Raw genomic sequence first — 24,937 nt, 5'->3', positions numbered from 1 at the left:
CACAAGGAGTTGATTGAAAGTGAAGTAATAAATTTTCCTCTTAGTAAGTTCTTGCATTCTAGCTTTTCTCTTGTATGTTTCAAGTAGCATTAGTTTTCATTTGCTAGGTGAAGTGATTAAATTCTTTATTACAATCCTATTCGATTCCTAACAATTAAGCTCGATGTATATGTATTTTCATTCCTTTCTTTCAATTTTATATGACATATTTTGTTGCTCCACATTGGATACTCTGGTAACAAAGATTCATTAGCATTTTCAGTTTAAATACTCTCCCAACAAAGTTTCGTTAGTAGAATCAGGTTTCGGATTACTTGGACATGCATCCCTCGAGAGAATGTTTCTCTAGACTCTTTGCCTCTTTGTTGCATAGATAAAACCGTGTTTCCTTGTTGCTGCAGTCTATCGACGACATGTTGGATTGTGTGTCTCAGAGCATTGTGTGTCTCGGAGCATGCCAAGGCAAGTGGGAGGGTTTAAAATGCATGCAAGAGTAGGTGATCGTTGGATTGGGATAAATAATAAGCTCCCCCGTTTGTATTTTTGTCCACGTGGCAATTAACCCCCCCTCCCCCCTCACACGTAGAGCAGAGCCAGGCATGCAGGGAGCAGGGCGATGAGCAAGGCAAGTGAGAGCACGCATTTGCACTCTAAAGGAGCTTCCCATTCGTAGCAGTTCTATTGTGATGGAAAACCCCCTGGACGCCTGCTCCCTTTCTTTCTTCTTTCTCTCTCTCAAAATGTCCACCTGGACAAACGACAAGGGGGGCAGCTTGTTATTTATCTCGATCCGTGATCGTCCGGCTTGTCGCAAAAGGGATTGGTGGTGTGTTGTTTGCACAAGTCATCCAAATTCTTGCCTTGTGCAAGTTCATTTTGCATTCGAACAACATTAGCGGTGCTATTCCATCCTCCCTTAACTCTCTATCTAGCTTAAGAGGCTTGAACAGAAATCGTTTCTCGAGCACACACTCGCGAGCTGATAGGTGACATACCTCAACCAGTATTGTCTCTCTCAACCACTGGAGGGGCCCACATGAAAAGGCGATTCCTCTCTCTCTCTCTCTCTCTCTCTCTCTCTCTCTCTCTCTCCATCTTCAGGCAGAAATGGATGAATGGATTCATTTTGATGTTGGCATTAGCTCCATGGGCAGTAGATTATAAGAGGGATTGAGATTATGTAAACCCTAGCTCTTTTGAAGGGTATATACCACATGAACGTGATTTATTCAGTATTTACCAACATAGGGTTTTACGTTTCATGGAACAACTGCTTTGTGCATGGTCTTTCGTGATCAAAGGAAGGAATTATGCATGTGTCATCGCAAATTTCCACACAAATGATTTCTTGAAGAGGGCTGAGCCAGGTTTGGAGGCCACGGACCCTGGGCGCACTAGAGACAGTGCAAAGAGTAGGTGCTTGGCAGGATTCATGGGAAGTGAGCATGAGTGCGGAGTGTAGCCCAACCAGGGGTGGCAACTTCTATGGCTGGGTAAGAGGAAGTTGAGGACAATATGAGGAAGCATCAAATAAATGTATAGAATCCATGTCATGTCCAGCTGTTGTCAAATCCCATGCATAAGCCTTACTTGCATGCTGTACTTGCAAATAAATATCCAAGGCTATCTTTAGGTGAATTACAAAGCCAGTAGGAAATACCATTTTAGGTATGACAAAAAACATTTTAGGTATACCTCAAATAATCAAAACTATATTAAGTTGGAGACAACTTGCAGAAAGGTAAGCCAGCTAGGTATCCAAAATCATCTCAGGTAAGTTACAAACCGAGTAGGAAACACTGATCTAGGAATGCAATATATATCATTAGTCAACAGATTAACAACACGTTAGAGAGAGAGAGAGAGAGAGAGAGAGAGAGAGAGAGAGAGAGAGAGAGTGTGTGTGTGTGTGTGTGTCATGCAATAGTGAATGTTTAGGTTTTAGGGTGATCTTGAACTTTTGTAAAAAGTTACTACAATTTTTTAAAATGAGTACTTGTTTATTTTTTTATTTTTTTGTTTATTTAGATATATATACTCCAGGATACTTTGAGCTACCCATGGCAAAAAAGAAGATTGTCGTGAATTTGAATGAGGGTAGTTTAGACCAAGACACAACTTTAGGCTTTGTTCTTCTAAAGTTCAAGGGTACTTACAAAGACTTGAGAGAAAAAATTGCTTGTGACAAGATATTTTGTGATGACCTTGTGTTTTTGGGAGGGTTCAAAATGCTTCCTTTAGCACCATCACAAGTGGAGAGGTGGGAAGTTGAAGTGGAGGAGGTGACAATTCGGAAAAAACAAAAAAGTAATGCATGCAAGCGTCCACAAGTGGATTCCAAGCGTTTAAGCAATGATCCACGTACCTTGAGCTCTAGCAATGATCCTCATATATATATATAACCAAATACCTAGTGTTGGTAATGATGATATTCCTATGTGTGAAGATGTGTCTATTACCTCCCACAAGATGCTAAAGAGAACTTTAGCCTCTACAAAGGAGGTTAGAAAGTGGGAAGGAGATGTCAAGATTGCTAAAGAGAAACTTAAAGCCATGGAGCGTCATGATAGATTTGAGTTGATGTCAAAAGATAAGGATGGGAAAGCTATGTTCCAACTTTGGTGTGTTGAATGTGAGAATCCATATGGGCAAGGAGGGCATGATACAAATTCTAACTTTCTACACTCACACATCAACACAATGGCTCGTTGGCACCACCTTGGAGTGGGCAAAATAAGAAAGCAAAAGAACAACAACGAAATGGCGGAGCTCTCAAAAGTGGACATGAATTCCAAAAATAAGGAGAAGGTGGATGAAGCCTTGCTTGAAGTTTCCACCTTTGAAAGGGACAATTATCCCATATTTAGTGTTGTTCTTGACACTCTTGGAGAGTATGAGAATTTGTCAAAAATATTTGTGGAATGTAGTTTGGACAAGAAATGGATACCTTTGTTTCAGAAGACCGGATCGATTGGCCAATGCATGATTGAACATGTGAAGTCCAAACTTCATATCAAAGCAGCTAATGGAGACATTGATGAAAAGATAGTAAAGGTGGGTTGTCCAAGCAAAAGCGGCGGTTGAAGATAAGAGACAAAGGAACTTACATTGTTTCTTCAAATGCAACTAATCTAGGTGAGTAGAAAAGCTTTATTCTTTTTACATGAAAAATGATTAGTGCATTTAACATTTCAAGTGTATTTTTTAATCTTATTGTAGAGCCTTGCAATGACAGAAACACAAATGCGTCACAAAATGCATTAGGTCTTTATATAATCTTTTTCATGTTTGATTAAAGGAGGAAGATTGTATACTTAATGTGCCTATGCACAATATGCAGAAAATTATTTGCTACCAACACTTTGTTGGGGATTTTGGCAAGACACTTATAAGGTTGAAGAGAAGATGTTTGATTTGAAACCTTTCTTGGATGACTACAAAGGAGGTGGTTGTTGGGATTGTGAGCCAACTACGATGGCCACATTTTTGTTGAAAGAGGTGCTTGTGTGTATGCGAGGGACATTTAGTCATAAAGATTACAAACGAGTAAATCCTCATGGGGTTCCCTTCGAAAACTTTCAATGTACAAAGTGCAGTATGATGGATATTTTTCTATGCCTGGGCCATGGAGCAGGACCAGATAAGAAAAACCAAGAAAAGACAAAAAGACAAGCCCCCAACCCAAACCCACCAACAAGGAACTATGGCTGGAGATGTGCTGCTAAAATCTATTGCTGCCAAGGAATGTGCAATGCAGTCTCGGTGCCAAATTGTATCAATGATTATCCAGGAACATGATCACTTAATAGTTCAACAAAAAGGAAAAGAGAGAATGATGTCTTTAATTTGAAAGAGAGAGACGAAAATCGAGACGAGAACGAGATATTGTGAAATTATTGAGCAATTTGAATAGCGAAAGTATTGTTTTTACAGCAAGCTTTACAAAACTTATCTTGGGCTTCAAAACCTTTCGTCGGATGCAGCTTCGTAGGCTTCCACTTTTCTTGAAGGTATCAGGGCTTACACCCTATAGGGTAGCGTGACATCACGCTTACACCCTATAGGGTAGCGCAGTAATTTTTCTTTCTTCTCTCTCTCTCTCTCTCTCTCTCTCTCTCTCTCTCTCTCTCTCTCTCTCTCTCACACACACACACACACACACACACACACACACACACACACACACACACACACACAACAGTCTCATGGAAAACTCACTCACTCTCTCTCAACAGTAGCTGCGAGCAGGCTTCCCAAGCATCCTCTTTCTCTCTCTATTGTCCCTTTATTAAGAAATGCAAGCACCCATCTGTGATTGAGTTTTTACAATTCTCACACCCAACTCAAAAAAAAAGGCCTTGTTTACTTCACAGGGAGAATCTTTCTCTCTTTCTCCACTACTCTCGGCAGTGCAAGGCCGGGTTCTCTCTCCTAATCTCTCTCCTCACTAGTTTTCGCACAGGGCAAATCCCTCTCTCACTTACTCTCCTCTTCTTGCTTAGCCTGGCAACTCACGGCCTGCAACCTCATCATAGCCTGCGACAAAACGGCCTCCCATGCTCTCTCACAAATGCTCTCGGCACAGCCAGAGCTTCGTCATCCAACTCAACGGTTACCCACACAATGAGGATCTCCCTCTCATCTCTCATATTTGATTCGATACAGGAGAATGACCCCTCATCTTGGCAACAGACGGCATCGTCATTGCATTAAATGGTGCCCTCACATCCTTGTTGATTGCAAAGAAATACAATCTCACTATCTATCTTTCTCTCCTTCTCTAACATACCATAGAGAGAGAGACTAAACCTCTCTCTCTCTTTGATTCAACAGATATAGAGATACTCTCTCTACATCTTGCTCGATTCAAAACTTGGAAGCTCTCTCTACATCTCCCTTTACTAGATTCGGTTGCGCCAGAGAGATACTCTCTCTCGCCTCGTTTGTCGACAGGGAAAATCCCTTTCTGTCTCTTCCGCTTCACAACAGCCCGCTCAAGTACCCTCTCTCTCATCGGGTCTCCCCCATCGTCTTGCTCTCGGTAGCCCACAGATGAGCCCCCTCTCTTCCTCGGCTATGCCTCATAGGGCAAAGCCCTTTTCTCTCTCACCTCGGCACAGCAGCGCGCTCAGAGGCTCTCTCCTCTCCCGGACCTCGGCATCAAGCAAAACCTCCAACACGGCCTTCTCGCTATCCGCTATAGCCATGGCCTCATGATCTCCACGGCCTCTCTCATGGCATGCTTGAAAGCCTCATCCTCTTGCTTCCCTCGTGGATATGGCCTGCATGGCCTCTCTCACGACTCTCTCAAGCACCCCTTATGCTAGCCTGGCCTGCATATGGCGGCTCTTCCTTTCGCCCCAATCGGCACCCCTTTTTTTTCACCACCTGTTTACGGCTTGTGAGCTTAACAAAAACCCTTAAATCACCCATTTTTCCCATTTTAAAAAAAAAACTCCTCAAGGCTTTGTTCACACCCCCGTTCCTCCGACTTGGCCACCTACAAAGAAACTCTCTGTCTCGTCTCTCCCATGGCTTGCAACAACCCTTCAACAGACCTTGGCCTCGCTCGCATGGCTTGCCCCACTACAACTGGTTGGCGGCTCGTTCTCTCAAAGTGCACGGTGTCCCATGGCAATGCGTTATTTGAATATCTATCATAACAATCATACTAGCACTCAATCTCTAGATATGGCATACACGCAAACCAAAGCATGTGTTATATAGTGCAGAGAAAAACGATGTTAGAAGTGAGGCGCCGGCTGTGGAAAAACAAGCATAACATAATCATTTCCCTTCATGGTTTTGAACCGCATCAAGTCCATTGCCTGCTTGATCTCTAACTATTGGCCCTCACGTTTCCCTTTGTTTACCTGCAAAACAGCTCCAACTAGCCAATCAAGTGCAAGTATCGCTAACAAATAGCACATAAAATAAATCTTTTCAAGTGCAATTCTTATGCAGTCATGCTATTGTGTGGCCAAAAAAAAATCTAACACACTACAATCCCCAAAGAGCAAGACTTTCGCATGTGTTTGTATTGAGAAGACGAAGCAATGGAAAATAGAGGCTCTCATGGGACCAGCAATGGAAGAAGATTAGATTTCATTACCCACTCAAACATTTTACAAATTGCAAGAGCCAAGGGAAAGATGGTTAGGAAACTTAAAAGGCAGGTCTAGTTCAACAAAACAAGAGTTGCAGCCTTATGTGTCAAGGTTCAAAGTTTTCAAGAAAGCAGGTTTGAAGAAATGAAAAGAGGAGATGTGAAGACATGAAAAGAGGAGATGTGAAGACGTTTTGCCATGACATAGTCAATGCTCATAAGTATGGCCTTTTTAAAGGGAAAGAGGCCTTATGGAACTTTCTTGTGGATATTTCTCAAAACATGGCAAGAGAAAATGCAAGAAATCAAGCGGTACTCAGAAACAACAAAGAATCTCTTTGAGGCTATAAAGATTTGGTGAGGTACTCGGCTGCATAATTTTCTTTCCTTGAATCTTGAAGGTCCAAATTTGTCAACCAGCATGCGGGCTACTCAAAAAGCTCTTTCTTATCGAACAGACCTAAGAGAGGATATATTCAAGCATTTGGCTGAAATTTACACTTCTCACATGAAAAAAAATGGACTTTGTATGGAAAGTGTGCCAGTAATTATTGCTGAAGATGAAACCATTATCAAAAGAATAATTCGTTCTTTAGCACGGGATGATCATCTTTTGTGCCAAAAAGGAAAACCATTTTTGCAATCCAAACTTTGTGGTACTTGTTGGAAATGGTGAGGAGGGTTACAACGTTATTATTGACTCATTTCAAAATAACGAGATTGCACATTATGCAAGAGTCTTCATAGCAAATCCCTTGACTCATTGCTTGGCAAAGTTGGTTGTTTTAGTTCAGCTGACATGCAACAAGTTTGATTCTTTGTTTATCAAAGAGCAATGGATGGGAATCTCCCTCTGTTGGAATAAATTTGTGAGAAGCATTGTGGGTCCCTTAATCGGCCATGCTTCTGATGGAGACTCGAGGTGAAGAAAGCTTATGCTAGAGGATTATACATCATCTCTAGGCAATAAATTCTCAATGTCATGGAAACCTTGGCCTTTCATAGCTTTCTTTGAGATTGATGGGTCTATTTCTGGTTTGGATGATTCCGATTTTATTCACAATGGAAAGAAATTGATTAATCCTCTTGATAATGCATCTAGAAGATAAGTCCTTGGCCAGGGCTTGGCTACTTTAAATTATGTAGCTCTTGTATATCAAACTTTCAACGTTGAGGAGCATGGTCTTCAACAAGGTGACATTGAAAGAAAAAATCGCCAAAAATTGGAGATCTACACAAATAATAACAAGCCGCAATGTTCAAAATTCCTTAAGCTTGTTGCGGACCCAATCCACTATATGTCAAGAGCAAACACTTGATAGAGAGATGTACCTATTAATAGTCTCATCATACATTGATATCTTTATATATCCTTCTCTCAACGCATTTGATCGAGTCAAAGCGGTTGGGAGGGTGTCTTTCTTTTCCAGGTACCTACATTATCAATCTTATTTTGTACCTTTGTATCGTCACATGTTAGAGCTTTAAATAGTATCAAGGAGTAACTCTCATGCTTATATACTTATATAATCTTCCATTTTGATTAGACTATGGCGCATGTGGATTATGAATCATGAAGTATACTCTTTGAAGCACAATTTTATAAGCAGAGAAACCATTTTGGACATTCAATTGTCTTGCCATTTTGTCATCCTATTGATAAAGGCTTTCAAGGATAAGTATGGCCACTTGCAGGTTCCTCTTTCTTCCACAAGTTATGATTGTTGTGAGAACTTCTTCAGCAAGGTGGGAGGCATGATAAGAATATAGAGATGCTATGATGTTTATGATTTGTTGAGTAGCGTAGGTTCTCTAAATAGGATTGTTGAAATGCAAAAAGAATCATCTCTTGTTTTTCCTATGGCTCATGTAAAGCAAGAGAATATCTAGTTTCAGATGAATCATTCAGTAGGTGTTTCATAAGCTAATCTCGATGATTATAGCAGTGTATGGAGTGATGGATATATGATTAGCGCTCTAAAAGACGGTTTATCGGAAGCGAATATGTTGTGTTCAACACTAGGTATGCAACATAAAGATTGGTGTAATGATGCATGGACAGAGTGTAATCTCTCCTATTTTCTTAGTGTTGGTGACGTTGACAATGACAATGAAGAGGACTCATCCACTCAAGTTGATGGGCATACCGAGGATGAGAACATTATCATGGTTGAAAGTGAAGTGCGTCATACATTGGATTGTCTTATTGATGAAGAGGAGAGTGGAGTGAAAGAAATATCGTCTCTTGTTTTGATTGATTCAAAGACCATATGAGGAAGCACTCTTGTAAGCCATCTAAATGGGAATCCTACACTGTCAAAGGACAGGCTCACAAGGGTAAAAACAGAAGTTCTTTTCTCATTGAAAAAGAAGACTCAATTAGATACATGCACATGTCTTGTAATCGGATCAGATTGTGCTGTTTTGTTTGAGAAGACAACAATGGAAGACAGCGCAAAGGAGAAAAATCGTAGTCGATTTGCAAGTACTATTCAAGAGTAAGCAAAGGGACATGGTACTTGGGAAGAGTCGTGAGCATGAGAAGGAAGCTAGGAGGTAGTTTCAAAGAGACTCGTGGTCCTTTTGATCTTCTAGAGCGTCCTCTTAATGTGGAGGTTCATCTATCATGGTATCAAGTGGCCAAGAGTAGAAGAAGCTACACATATGATTTAGTGGACAATCAAGCGGTATCTTTGGATTCCATAATTGCTAAAGCGCACTTGGATTATGATGCCACAACAAAAAAATATGTGCTTGATGCTAATGATTATACGGTCTTGACTGATTATTGAAGAATGTGAAAGGTAATTTGATCTTGTGTGGATGGCTATTTTTAGTTAAATTCTATTATATGCTCAAAGTCATCCTAACATGCTTAGTCTTTTTTGTAGGATGAATGGGGATGGATAATATGCAAGTTTGATTTTTGAGGTATATGTTTTTTCTTCATTTCCTTTTCATAATTATTTCCTTTTGTAAATTCTAAAACTATTAAGCCTTAGCTTCTTAATTAACATCAGTTTTCATCTTGTGGTGAATTTAAATATGGTGCAGGTGCAAGAGTTTTGGCTACAAAGTTTTGATGCATTTTGTTGATGGAGCTTGTTACTGAGTTGACAGACAATGCAAAGCACCACATCTCCCACTCTCTTTCTGCAAAGACCAACATCTTGGACTCCCTAAGGTCTCTTAATCAGATTCCTTCTAGCAAAAGGCCTCGCATAGAAAACCTTGCAGGCTTGTCGAGTACTCCCATACAGCGGAAAGGGCCCTGACTCAAATCTCCCTGAATATTTTCGTGAACCTTTAGGAAGCATTGGGCAAGCAGTGCTCAACGACTCACTAGAGTTTCGGCTCTCTCTTTTGCCAGCTGAACACATTGGCACCTAAACTAGGCACAACCGTTAGAGGTTGCAGGTGAGGCATGTATGTCTTAAAAGAACGCTTAGTTGGGCTACACATTAGTCATTATCTGAGAACATCATCTAGAACGTCGTCTGTATGTCTGGAACGTTGTCTCTGAGAACACACTATAGCAAGATATGCCCAACAATGGTAGGGACCAGAAGCTCTGGGTTGTTTTCAATGGATAAGGAGGAGGACTCTTAGTACGTATAGTAGCTTGCAAGCGGCCTAAGCTCCCTCTGTCATGTGTGGACACATCTCTAGATGCAGTCACCTACACTTGCATATAGATATAAAAGTAGCTTGTAGAACACGTAAGACATTTTCTTCGTATGTAGCCCCTTCATGACTGTTCATCACCGTGTATTGTTTCAAGACTTTGATAATGACTACGCAGGACATGTGCATGATTTTCGCCCTCTCGGCCCTGATGGTCTCCACCCTTGCGGTCATAATGACCACTCAGCTCATTACCTGTCGGTGCTCAACCCTGCCACTAACTCCCATACCATTATGTCTCCACCCCTTAACCACATAGAGGCTTTCAAATATGCTGACGCAGACTTTGGCTTGGGCAACATCTACTTGCAGGCCTAGCCTGCTCATGAACACAACTACCATGTGTTCTTAACGCCTCAACCTACAACTATGTGTGATCTTCCTAGGGATCTTCGGTTTTACGACTCCGGCGCTGCAACTTGGAAGGCAAGAAGTTATTGCTCTATCTTGGAAAATGCTAAGGTCAGTGGTGCAATGGAGCTCGGCCATGCTGACTTCTTGTACTGCGCATACAGGCGAGGTGCTCTTCTTGAGCTTACAATGTGGTGTTGGATGAGTGGAGCCAGGTGGGTGGGAAAGGATTTCTCGTGACCCACAGAAGGGACAAGTTTGGACTATATCCACATGGGAACACCCTATTTCAGGCACGAGGGCCGTGTGTTTGCACCTCTAGCTTATCGAAGGCATCTGTCATGACATTCTGGAGGGGTTTGCAATGTGGGAGGTGCAACCATACACCGATGGAGTTTCTGTCAAGCGACTGGGTAGAAGTTGCAAGTGCACCTCTCAACCTTTTGCAGGATTTTGTTAAGATTGATGGCAAGTTGCCTTGCTACAAGTTTTTCGAGGTGAAGACAATGTCCTCAGGGGGTCTTATCTGTATGACTGTCCATGATGAGGATGGCTATTTCTTGCCTCTTTTGTTTGATCTAAACCAAGGAGCGTGGTATCACATACCACCTCCCCCTACCAAGGACATTACTCCAATGATCTTTCTGTAGTTTTGCGTGTGACTCCTTCCCTAGTTACTACTTTGACATAACAGAAGGACTTGACTGGAAGTAAAGTACTAAAGTTTCCTCTTAGTAAGTTCTTACATTCCAACTTTTCTCTTGTATGTTTCAAATAGCATTAGTTCTCATTTGCTAGGTGAAGTGATTATATTCTTTATTGCAATGCTATTCAATTCTTAACAATTAGACTCGATGTATATGTAATTTCATTCCTTTCTTTCAATTTTATATGACATATTTTGTTGCTGCACATTGGATACTCTGGCAACAAAGATTCATTAGCATTTTCAGCTTAAATACTCTCCCAACAAAGGTTCATTGCAGAATTAGGTTTTGGATTACTTGGACATGCATCCCTCGAGAGAATGTTTCTCTAGACACTCTGCCTCTTTGTTGCATAGATAAAACAGTGTTTCCTTATTGTTGCAGTATGTTGACAATATGTTGGATTGTGTGTCTCAGAGCATTGTGTGTCTCGGAGCATGCCAAGGCAAGTGGTAGGATTTATAATGCACTAAGGGCAGGTGATCGTTGGATTGGGATAAATAACAAGATCCCCTGTTTGTATTTTTGTCCACGTGGCAATTACCCCCCCCCCCCCCCCCCTCACATGTAGAGCAGAGCCAGGCACGCAGGGAGCAGGGCAATGAGCGAGACGAGTGAAACCGCACGTCGTGTAGCCTGATGAAGCTTTCCATTCGCAGCGGTTCTATCACGATAGAAACCCCCCTAGATACCTGCTCGCTTTCTTCCTTCTCTCTCTCAAAATGTCCACGTGGACAAACGACAAGGGGGGCAGCTCGTTATTTATCTTGATCCGTGATCATCCGACTTGTCAAAAAGGGCTTGGTGGTGTGTTTTTTGCACAAGTCGGCCAACTTCTTTCCCTGCGCAAGTTCAATTTGCATTCGAACAACATTAGCGGTGCTATTCTATCCTCCCTTAACTCGCTGCCTAGCTTAAGAGGCTTGAACAAAAATCATTTCTTGAGCACACAGTCGCGAGTTGATAGGTGACATACCTCAGCCAGTATTGACTCTCTCAACCAGTGCAGGGGCCTACATGACGAGGCAATTCCTCTCTCTCTCTCTCTCTCTCTCTCTCTCTCTCTCTCTCTCTCTCTCTCTCTCTCTCTCTCTCTCTCTCTCTCTCTCTCTCTCTCTCTCTCTCTCTTCGGGCAGAAATGGATGACTGGATCCATGTTGATGTTGGCATTAGCTCCATGGTCAGTAGACTACAGGAGGGATCGAGATGATGTAAAACCTAGTTCTTCAAAAGGGTATCAACCACATGAACATGATCTGTTCAATATTTACCGGCATAGGGTTTTACGTTTTATGGAACAACTGCTTTGTGCATGGGCTTTCGCGATCAAAAAAAGGGTTTGTGCATGTGTCATTGCAATTTTCCACACGTATGATTTGTTGAAGAGGGATGAGTCAGGTTTGGAGGCCACGGGCCCTAGGCGCACTAGAGACAGTGCAAAGAGTAGGTGCTTGGCAGGATTCACAGGAACCGAGCGTGAGTGCATAGTGTAGCCCAACTAGGGGTGGCAACTTCTATGGCTGGGTAGGAGGAAGTTAAGGACAATATGAGGAAGCATCAAATGAATGTATAGAATTCATGTCATGTCAAGCTGTTGTCAAAGACCATGCATAAGCCTTACTTGCATGCTGAACTCACAAAGTTTGTATCTCATGTAGCCACAATTCCAATGCCTCCCAATCCGCAAGAGCAATGTAGCTCTCAATGATACATGCAATAAGAAATTGAACCCCATCGGCACCCAAATAACTAAGGGTATCGTCTGTCTGTGGGAACTTGGAGAAAGCAATAGCAGCACTCTCATATTGTCCTTGGCTCTCATCAACCATAATGGGAAGATTCCCTTCAAGTATCCACAAAAACTAAAAAATACATGTTGTACTGAGTTAAAAAAGTACTACATAAGGGTACACAAGCATATAAATACACGAGCATTCCATTTATGTGATGTGCCAAAAAAAGATCAGTAACTTAGATCCCAGAAGCAGCCAGAACCGCAATCCTCCTTATGACAACCCGGCATTAATTTAGAGATCCACAAAAACTAAAAAGTTACCTGTTGTACTGAGTTAAAAAATGTCTCTTTTATGCATAGTTTGAATTTTTTTATGAAAACCAGGTAGACAATAAGAGCCAGCAAACCCGTATGTACTTTTTCATGTAGAGTCCCATATATGTAGCTTTATATGGTGCTTATGAAAATTAACTAGGTAGACAATAAGAGCCAGAAAACCCATATGTATTTTTTCATGTAGAGTTCGAGATAATGCCAAAATCACATGTACTACATGTGATAATTTTAACAAGGACACCCACTTTGCCCAATATCTATCCACTATGGGAAAGGCAATTGAAAGAGCAAGGTAGGCACTCAATACCAATAGCTATACTAAGATTTGAGGAAAAGGTACTCCAGCTACATATCAACCAAAGTAATCGAGCTAAATATCCAAGGTTATCTTTAGGTGAATTACAAAGCCAGTAGGGAATACCATTTTAGGTATGACAAAAAACATTTTAGGTATACCTTAAATAATCAAATCTATATTAAGTAGGAGACAAGTTGCACAAAGGTAAGCCAGCTAAGTATCCAAAATCATCTAATGTAAGTTACAAATCGAGTACGAAACATTGATGTAGGGATGCAATATATATCATTAGTCAACAGATTAACAATGTATCAGTGGAAAATGAGATCAGACGATATCACTATGTTGTGTGGTTGGGATAAACATGGAAGAGAAGTTCCACTGTCTCACGCTTAAGTGTGTGTGTGTGTGTGTGTGTGTGTGTGATAGTATCATGCAATAGTGAATGTTTAGGTTTTAGGGTGCGCTTGAACTTTTGTAAAAAGGTGCTACAATTTCTTGAAATGAGTAGCTTGTTTATTTAAATATATACTCCAGGATACTTAGAGCTAACCCATGGCAAGAAAGCAGATTGTCATGCATTTGAATGAGGTAGTTTAGACCAAGACACAACTTCAAGCTTTGTTCCTCTAAAGTTCGACGGTACTTACAAAGGCTTGAGAGAAAAAATTGCTTGTAACAAGATATTTTGTGATGACTTTGTGTTTTTGGGAGGGTCCAAAATGCTTCCTTTAGCACCATCACAAGAGGAGAGATGAGAATTTGAAGTGGAGGAGGTGACAATTTGGGAAAAAGTAGAAAGTAATGCATGCAGGCCCACAAGTGGATTCCATGGGTTTAAACAATGATCCACCTACCTTGAGCTCTAGCAATGATCCTCATATACATTACCAAATACCTAGTGTTGGTAATGATGACATTCCTATGTGTGAAGATGTGGCTATCACCTCACACAAGATGTTAAAGATCACTTTAGCCTCTGCGAAGGAGGTTAGGTTAGAAAGTGCGAAGGAGATGTCAAGGTAGCTAAAGAGAAACTTAAAGCCATAGATTTGAGTTGATGTCAAAAGATAAGGATGGGAAAGCTATGTTCCAATTTTGGTGTGTTGAATGTGAAAATCCATACGGGCAAGGAGGGCATGATACAATTTCTAACTTTCTACACTCACACATCAACACAATGGCTCATCGGCGCCACCTTGGAGTGGACAAAAGGAGAAAGCAGAAGCACGACAATGAAATGGCGGAGCTCTCAAAAGTGGACATGAAGTCAAAAAATAAGGACAAGGCGGATGAAGCCTTGCTTGAAGTTTCCACCTTTGAAAGGCACAATTCTCTTATATTTATATTGTTCTTGACACTCTTGGAGAGTATGAGAATTTGTCAAAAATATTTGTGGAATGTAGTTTGGACAAGAAGTGGATACCTTTGTTTCCGAAGACCGGATCGATTGGCCAATGCATGATGGAACATGTGAAGTCCAAGCTTCATATCAAAGCAGCTAATGGAGACATTGATGAAAAGATAGCAAAGGTGGGCTATCCAAGCAAACCGGCGGTTGAAGATAAGAGACAAAGGAACTTACATTGTTTCTTCAAATGCAACTAATCTAGGTGAGTAGAAAAGCTTTATTCTTTTTACATAAAAAATGATTAGTGTCTTTAACATTTCAAGTGTATTTTTTAATCTTATTGTAGAGCCTTGCAATGACAGAAACACAAATGCGTCACAAAATGCATTAGATATCTATCTTTCTATAATCATTTTCATGTTTGAATAAAGGAGGAAGATTGTATACTTAATGTGTCTATGCACAATATGCGTAAAATTATTTTCTACCGACTCTTTGTTGGGGATTTTGGCAAGACACTTATAAGGTTGAAGACAAGATGTTTGATTTCAAACCTTTCTTGGATAACTACAAAGGAGGTGGTTGTTGTGATTGTGAGCCAACTACGATGGCCACATTTTTGTTAAAAGAGGTGCTTGTGTGTATCCGAGGGACATTTCGTCATAAAAATTGCAAACGAGTAATCCTCATGGGCTTCCCTTTGAAAACTTTCATTGTAAACAGTGCACTACAATCCCCAAAGAGCAAGACTTTCGCATGCGTTTGTATCAAGAATACTAGGCAATGGAAAATAGAGGCTCTCGTGGGACCGGCCGTGGAAGAAGATTGGATTTCATGACCCACTCAAAAATTTTACAGATTGCAAGAGCCAAGGGAAAGATGGTTAGGAAACTTAAAAGGCAAGTTTGGTTCACCAAAACAAGAGTTGCAGCTTTAAGTGTCAAGGTTCAAAGTCTTCAAGAAAGCACATTTGAAGCAATGAAAAGAGGAGATGTTAAGAAGTTTTGCCATGACATAGTCAATGCTCATAAGTATGGCTTTTTTGAAGGGAAAGAGGCCTTATGGAACTTTCTTGTGGATATTTCTCAAAACATGGCAAGAGAAAATGCAGAAAGCAGTACTCAGAAACAATAAAGAATCTCTTTGAGGCTATAAAGATTTTGTGAGGTAATTGGTTGCATAAATTTCTTTCCTTGAATCTTGGAGGTCCAAAAACCACCATGCGGGCCACTCGAAAAGATTTTTTTTATCGAACAGGCCTAAGAGAGGATATATTCAAGAATTTTGCTGAAATTTACACTTCTCACATGAAAAAAATGGACTTTGTATGGGAAGTGTGCCAGTAATTATTGTTGAAGATGACACCGTTGTCAAAAGAATGATTCGTTGGGTAGCACGGGATGATCATCTACTCGGATTTTGTGGCAAAAAGGAAAACCATTTTTGCAATCAAAACTTTGTGGTACTTGTTGGTAATGGCGAGGAGGGTTACAACGTGATTATTGACTCTTTTTAAAATAATGTGATTGCACATTATGAAAGAGTCTTCATAGCAAATCCCTTGATTGATTGCTTGCCAACGTTGGTTGTTTTAGTTCAACAGACATGCAACAAGTTTGATTCTTTGTTTATCAGAGAGCAATGGATGGGAATCTCCCTCTATTGGAATAAATTTGTGAGAAGCATTGTGGGTCCCTTAATTTGCCATGCTTCTGATGGAGACTCAAGGCAAAGAAATCTTATGCTACAGGATTATACATCATCTCTAGGCAATAGATTCTCAATGTCATGAAAACCTTGGCCTTTCACAGCTTCCGTTAAGATTGATGGGTTGCTTCCTGGTTTGGATGATTCAGATTTCATTCACAATGGAGAGAAATTGATTAATCCTCTTGACAATTCATCTAGAAGATTAGTCTTGGCCGGGACTTGGCTACTTTAAATCATGTAGCTCTTGTATATCAAACTTTCAAGGTTCAGGAGCATGGTCTTCAACAAGGTGACATTGAAAGAAAAGATCGCCATAATTGGAGGTCCGCACAAAGAATAGCAAGCCACAATGTTCAAAATTGCTTAAGCTTGTTGCAGACCCAATCCACTATATATCGAGAGCGAACACTTGTTGCGGAGATGTACCTATTGATAGTCTCATCATACATTGATATCTTCTTATGTCCTTCCCTCAACTTATCTGATCGGGTCAAATCGGTTGGGAGGGTGTCTTTCTTTTTCACGTACCTACATCATCAATCTTATTTTGTACCTTTGTATTGTCAAATGTTAGAGCTTTAAATAGTATCAAGGAGTAACTCTCATGCTTAAATACTTATATAATCTTCCATTGTGATTAGACTATGGCGCATGTGGATTATGAATGATGAATCATACTCTTTGAAGAAAAAATTTATAAGCAGAGAAACCTTTTTGGACATTCAATTGTCTTGCCATTTTGTCATCCTATTGATAAAGGCTTTCAGGGATAAGTATGGCCATTTGCAGGTTCCTCTTTCTTCCACAGGTTCTGATTCTTGTGAGAACTTCTTCAGCAAGGTGGGAAGCATGATAAGAAACGAGAGATGCTACGATGGTTATGGTTTGTTGAGTAGCATAGGTTCTCTAAATACGATTGTTGAAATGCAAGCAGGATCATCTCTTTATTTTCCTATGGCTCATGCAAAGCAAGAGAATATCTGGTTTCAGATGAATCATTTAGTAGATGTTTCATTAGCTAATCTCGATGATTATAGTAGTGTGCTGAGTGATGGACATATGATTAACGCTCTAAAAGAGGGTTTATCGAGAGCAAAGATGTCGTGTTCAACACTAGGTATGCAACATAAAGATTGGTGTAATGATGCATGGATAGAGTGTGATCTCTCCTATTTTCTTAGTGTTACTAACGTTGACAATGACAATGAAGAGGACTCACCCACTCAAGTTGATGGGCATGAGAACATTATCATGGCTGAAAGTGAACTGTGCCATACATTGGATTGTCTTATTGATGAACACTACAAGAGGCTCTTCACATTAGCGACGCTCACACAGCGACGCTCAAAAAAAAAAATCCCGGCGTCGCTATGAGCGTCGCTATAAGCGTCGCTATGAGCGTCGCAAATTTACAAAGAAATTTGCGACGCTCATAGCGACGCTCATAGCGACGCTCATAGCGACGCTCACTGGGGTAAAAAAAATAACCGAGCGCGCCCAAAAACTCAGATCTCAGATCTGAGTTTTTCGGCGCCCTCAAGCAAAGAGCAGGTAACGCTCTCCCTCACTCTCTCTCTCTCTCTCTCTCTCTCTCTCTCTTTTTCTTTTACACACACACACACACACACACACACACGAAGAGAGGAAGGAGAGCCAGGTATGCTCCTTCTCTCTCCTCATTCTCATGTTCCCTTCCCCTCTTTCTCTCTCCATCGCGCTCTCTCTCACACACACACACATACACACACACATATAGTGTTTTTGAGAGAGAGAGAGAGAGAGAGAGAGAGAGAGAGAGAGAGTGCAAAAACGCACACATACATAAACAAAGAATGCACACACACATTGAGAGAGAAAAAGAGAGAGAGAGCATGCATAAACAAAAAACGCACGCATTGAGAGAGGAAAAGAGAGAGAGAACATGCATAAACAAAAAACGCACACATTGAGAGAGGAAAAGAGAAAGAAAACATGCATACGATCCAAAAAAACGCACACACATTGAGAGAGAAAGAAAGAGAAACTAAGGGAGCGTCGTAGGAAACTAATTAAAATTAAAAGACCTAAAGATCTAGCCGACGAGGAGTTGAACTGAAGACCTATTATTCAAGAGAGAAATGGCATAATCAATCTATCATACTTGGCATGAGTGATAGAAAGGTTATACCATTTATCTCTTTTTATTGGCACACACATCCACACACGCGCACACACACAGGAAGAAGAGAGTTATAACGTCGTAGGAAACTATTTTAAAAGACGTTAAAGATTAGGTTATATGTAGACTTACATTAAATTAGATTTATGTTTATTTTTAACTAGATTTACATTTATTTAAGCTAGATTTAGATTTATGTTATATTAGATTAGATGCGGGTCTCCATAGACTGCGATGCCTGCATGAAGCGGGTGAAGAAAGCCCTCAATGGAATATAGGGTATTGCTGCCTTCACTCATAGTGGGCTCCGTCGATCCAAAAGTACTGGTGAAATGTCTTCAGAAGATAGGGAAGAAGGTGGATCTTCAGGGCGGCAAGAGTCACTACATCCCCGACACAATGACCATCTAGACAACCTCTAGTCATTAGACTTACGTTAAATTAGATTTAGCTTTATTTTTAGTTAGATTTACGTTTATTTAGATTTACGCTTATTTACGTTAGATCGAGTCCACGCAAGAATTACTTACGGTTTAGGGTTTAGAGTTAGACGAACAGTGAAAAGATCTACTGTGAAAAGATGTTAAGATGAAGTGAAGTGCTACAGCTAGAGAAGAGGCAAAGGGATTTTGTCCACTACATGCAGTATCATGTAGACGTGGGTGTCTAGATTTCTTGTACCCACAAATATAGGTATTGACCAATAAAGACGAGATTATAACCCGGTGGTTCTGATCTCCGTGCACCTCTAGACCGAGGTGTGCGGGGATTGGACATGACTAGAGAATGTGAGGTAAAGAGAGAGAGAGAGAGAGAGAGAGAGAGAGAGAGAGAGAGAGATAAGATGAAGAATGCCAATAGAATATTAAATTTGTTGTCTAGGTTATAAGTTTTTTATCCTCATTATGAGTAGCGACGAGGATGTGGGACCGTCCAACCGAAACACCTATCTCTCAACGAGGGTCTTATGTCCTTGTAATCAATGCAAGCATGCTGTGCGACGGACAAGACGTGTTTCTTTGCAGCACGTTCGTGAATTTGGCGAGTTCGATCCATCTATTATAGATCGAGTTGTTGCCAATTATAACTCGTCGGACTCTGACGCTGGCCAACAAGCAGCAATCTTGCAACCCAATAGACGTATTCGCAGGCGCTTTGGTCAAGCAGCATATGTGAGGCCACAAGATGTAGCCTCTGACAGCTCGGGGGATGATCATGCAGAGCACATTCCCAACGAGGCAATGTTTGAGCCCGAGATTGATGAAATGATCGAGACGATCATGGATTCAGAAAGGCTTATCTATGATGATATGAAAAGTGAAGCCGATACATCATTGTATAATGGAGCACGTATGTCTAGATTGAAAGCACTCCTGGTTCTTCTCAACATGCAGGCAAAGTTTGGATGGAGTGACACTAGCGTCACAGCGCTTTTCAGGTGATCTATTACAATTAGTTTACTTTAATAGAACTCATGGTGTATAATGATCTGATAGATTTTTACACGACTGTATCATATTTTTATGTTGTGTAGATTGCTGAAAGAGCACATTCTACCAGCTGACAATGTGATGCCAGATTCCCGAGATGAAGCAAGAAAGATTTTGCGAAACTTGGGGATGGATTACAATTCTATCCACGCTTGTCCTAATGACTGCATTCTTTTCAGAGGGGAATACACAGACATGGAGAAGTGTCCGAAATGTGATTCCGAAAGATATCGAGTAGATCTCCACGGGACAAAAATTCCACAAAAGGTTTTGCGACATTTTCCTTTGCTTCCTCGCATCAAGCATTTCTTCGAATGTAAGTCCATGGCCGCCCTAGCATCATGGCATGAGGAGAATAAATCTTCGGATGGTGTGCTACGAATTCCTGCAGATTGCGCAGCCTGGAAACATATAGATGGAACATGGTCGGATTTTGCCAGGGAAGCTCGAAATTTGCGCTTAGGCCTGGCTATGGATGGCGTAAATCCATTTGGTCAAAGATCAACATCTTACAGTGTATGGCCCGTTGTCATCGTCAACTACAACATTCCCCCGTGGTTGACTACGAAGAAGGGGCACCTATGGCTAAGCTTGATTGTGCCAGGGCGATATAAAGTGGGGAATATGGATGTGTATCTTCGTCCACTATTGGAAGAGCTACAACAATTGTGGATTGGCATAGAGGTGGTGGATATGAGCCGACACACAGGACGACGGAATGCTTTGATCAGAGGTATTCTAATGTGGACCATGCATGACTATCCCGGGCTAACAGAATGCTCAGGTGATCTATTGACACTCCTCTCTCAGACACTGTAAATCTTGTTTTTCCCCATAGTTGATCTATTATCATATGTATACATGCAGGGCTTCAAACAAGCGGATACAGAGCATGTGTCACATGTGGACCTAGACTGAATGCACGTAGGGCACCCTCACTGAAGAAGCAAATCTACGAAGGTCATCAAGCGTATCTTCCGGAGAATCATGTGTTACGCGACGGCTTTTTGGGAAGAGAGCCACCAAGGATGTCTGCACAAGCATGGTTAGAGCAGAAGGAGATGTGCGATGACGGATTGCCTCCAGGGATGAAGAGACTATCTCTATGGTACGAGTTACCATACTGGCCTCGACTCGTGATCAATCACTTGCTCGATCCAATGCACATATTCAAGAATGTGGGTAATCTACTATGGGACCATTTGACCGGCAAGAAAGATACTTTGGGAGCCAGAGTTGACCTTAGAAATGTGGATCGTATGGAGCAATATTGGCCGCAAACAGCGTCTGATGGATCGATAAAACTTCCTAAAGCACCATGGATTTTCACAGGAGCCCAAGAACGCAAAGTAAAAGAGGCCATTCGATCTTTGCGGACCCCCACTGGCGTAATGCACTCGCTCCGAACGTGTTTTACTAAAGAAGGAAAGCTTACCGGTTTGAAGTCACACGATTGGCATAAAATGTGTCAGGTACGTTCATAGTGGACTTTAATATCATTGCATAAAATGTGGACTTTAATATCATTGCTGCACATACTTTACAGTTTATTTTACCGGTTGCCATTGAGGGATGTTTGTCTCTCGACATCCGTAACACAATCTACAAACTTGCAAAGCTGGTGCAATGGATCTCACAAAAGGAGATCGACGTAGACTCCATACCATTCGCCAAACTAAATGCTGCGGAGCTTGTGTGCATGTTTGAGAAACATTTTCCTACTACAATGCTAACCATTCAGGTGCATCTTCTTATTCACATAGTTGATGAGGTGGAAATAGCTGGCACAGTTCATTCCAGATGGATGTTCTTCTTAGAGCGTTTCATGAAAACGCTTAAGGGATATGTGCGTCAAAAGGCACGTCCGGAGGGTAGCATGGCAGAAGGTTGGTTGGTATCAGAGTCCCTAGTGTACATTGGAGAGTGGTTAGACGGATTTGATAAATCCCGGGATACGCTATGGCGAACCATAGATGATGAGCGCATATCTGGGATTGTCATGTGCAATCTCGGTGTTGAGAAGAAGATGACGGAAGATCTAGAGGCTAAAATCAACCGATTTTGCATGCTTCACAATCCAGTGATGCAAAAGTGGATTTCACAATATGAGGATGCAAAGCAAGAGCGACAAAGGGCACGAATCGAGTGGAGACGGGGAAGACGACCACCGATGCACTATCCAGCGGTTCTGGAGAGCCTACCAACCTTCATGAGCTTAAGATGGTTGCACAACCAATTGAAAAGCGCACAACAATGCGGTGACGAAGTGACTGAAGAAGAGTGGGAGTACTCTCGGGGTTGCGCGACCAAGGTAAGTTTGCAATGTACGACTAGCAAGTGACTTTATTTATAAACGTTTGAACGGCCACTCATAATCTTTGTTCGTTGTAGTATAAGTCATACACAGCAGCATGGTGTAAAGGTCGACATTTTAGGGTGGAACGAATCGACAAAAAGCGTTTTACTCAAGATTGTGGAATCATGGCAAAATTTGAACAGTCTAGTCGACGACGTTCCTCTGATGCAGATCCCGTGGTGGCGGAACTCACTTACTTCGGCACGCTGCAAGAGATTTTGAGGATCGATTACAGAGGATTTTTTGTCGACTTGTTCGACGTGCAATGGTTCAAGATAATCATGGAGGGTCGAAACGCTACTGTGCGTAGAGGAGAGTCTGGTTTTCTTGAGGTGGATTCTACTAAGAAATGGACTGACCTAAGAGACACTTTCGTACTACCCGAGCATTGTGAACAAGTAAGTATATAAATAGTTAACATCCCCCTTTTACAAGTTATGTGCTTGAAAGCTCTCATGTAAGTTATGTGGCTCTGGCAGGTAGTATTTCATCCTACAAAGTCTACATCAAACTGGTGGTACGTCATAGAGGTAGCCCCTCGTAGTGCAAGGACGTATGAAGGCTACCATGTGCCAATCACAACGACATCAATGGAGGAGATCAGAGAAGATGCTCAATCAGAAGCCGCTGCGGTGGTGCCAGACGAGCATCAAGATGCTACTGCTCTATATGGGGTGCATGCAGAGGAGCTACAAAATGAAACAGAGGATATGTGTTTAAACGGAGAGCTCTATATAGATATAGGAAGTTATGCTGAGTTATGCGAGGATGAGAGAGAGATCTCTTAAAGCCACAAATATTGTATTTGAACAATTTTGCTCCGTGCTGTAAAAGCTCTAGCTCTTTTGATTGAAAATTCTGAGTTTTCGACTTGCCTCTTCTACCACTCGATTCATTGCGTCATTGTATTTATATGCGTCATTACGTCATTGTATTTAATGGTATTTGCGTCATTGTCTACTCTATTCATTCAATATTAAGTTTAAATATTCGTGTGTTTAATGCAGGTATGGATGATGAGGAGTTTCTTTCTTCTTTGTCACCGCAGCAGAGACAGTGGTACGTGGAGCGTCATCGCTCTGGCGCATCATCGCGCGTTCCTACACCATCCGCATCTCCCTCTCTTTCGGAGCATTCGGCGCGCTCCGAAGCTTCGGCGTCGACGAGACGAGCGTCACACTCTTCTAGACACCGGCGCTCTAGTGGTGGCGGTGGCGGTTGTTGTGGGGATTCCGCCACCGATGCCTCCACACCGCCTCGTGTTCGACGAGGCTCTTTACCCTCCCCTTCTTTGCCCGCCCCCACACCAGCCACAGCATCGCCGTCTACGCCAGGTTTTGCACGGCTGACTGTTCCTAGAAGCTACACACCTCTACCTACTCCGCCAGGAGCCACCCCACTCGACACTCCTCGCTTCGGGGCCCAGACGCCGGTGGAGACACCTGACGTCCGTACCCCCATCGACACGCCGCTAGAGACCCCTGCCGGGACACCCAGGTTCACGCGTCACCGGCCAGAGGGCTTGCCTTACTCCGTCGACATCAGCGGCGGCATCATCATGGATGATGACGGCAAGAAGGTGATCTCGCGCATGCGTGGTCTTTGCTCTCAGCTGTTTAGACACTATATACTAAACAAATGGAGTGAAGTACCAAGTGATTTAAAAAACAGAGTCATCAGCATACTTCATGATGAGTTTCCCGTTCCAACACGGGATCAGCGCTTCAATGAAGACCTGATGAAGATTCGAATGCGCGAATACTGCAAACACAAGCGTTCCGAAGTGCAAAAAGCAATCAAGAATGGGTGGAATAGGCCAGATTGGCTGGCCAAAGAAGATTGGAAGAATGCGAAGAAAGCAGCGCGCGAGAATCCCGACAAGTGGAAGCAACAAAAAGATGCAGCCAGAGCGCGAGTAGAGGCAGGGAGCTCGCACCACTTGGGGAGCGGTGGATGGGCATCATTTGAGGCCGATTTTGTAAGTCTTTTCACATTGCTCTTTATGCATGTTCGATAGTTTAGGGTTTATGAGTTTTTTAGTTCTAACATAATGAAATCTTTGTATGTTTTGACAGTGGTCGATGACAGGACGTGATCCCACACCGTACGAGCGCGAGTACGCAGGCAGGAAGGGCTTAAACGCCCTGATGGACATTCTCAGTTCTCGCAGCGGCATGGTTAGTATTACGGTTTACTCTTTTTTATTTTTTGTATTGTTTTATAAATGTCGTTATATGTTTATACTTACTGAAAACTGTCTTATTGTCTTTTTTTGCAGAATCCGACAGATACGCCGCTTGGACGCGATGAGACGTCTGAGTAGACGACGTCAGTTTAGCCGTAGCTAGATAGCATTAGTTTAGGGTTTCTCATAGCTTATGTATCATGAGACGGATTTTATACGTCTTTTTGAACCATGTATATTATTACATTTGTCACCGCAATTCCTTTTGCCAATCAATTCTTTATGCCTATGATGTTGTACAATTGTCATTATTACATTTGCCAATCAATTCAGTTTGTCTATGATGTGTACAATTGTCAATTTTGCAAACAATGCGTCTTGTGGGTGACTATTTTGGGTCTATTATTTACCTTTGCACTTTTTTTAAAAAGTGAATCAAGTACAATATGGTTGATGGGTGGCAGGGCATT

At 41.8% G+C, this 24,937-nt stretch overlaps 1 pseudogene; it reads left to right on the top strand.

The window, feature by feature from the left end:
- Window positions 1–10,169: 10,169 nt before the first annotated feature.
- Window positions 10,170–10,832, top strand: LOC147461457 (uncharacterized; annotated as a pseudogene).
- Window positions 10,833–24,937: the final 14,105 nt, after the last annotated feature.

The sequence above is a fragment of the Adiantum capillus-veneris genome, chromosome 3 (genome assembly GCF_014529385.1).
Source record: "Adiantum capillus-veneris isolate H3 chromosome 3, ASM1452938v2, whole genome shotgun sequence".
NCBI classification, from domain to species: Eukaryota; Viridiplantae; Streptophyta; class Polypodiopsida; order Polypodiales; family Pteridaceae; genus Adiantum; species Adiantum capillus-veneris.
The sequence above is the reverse complement of the archived record's forward strand: the minus strand, read 5'-3'. Positions and strand labels throughout refer to the sequence as shown.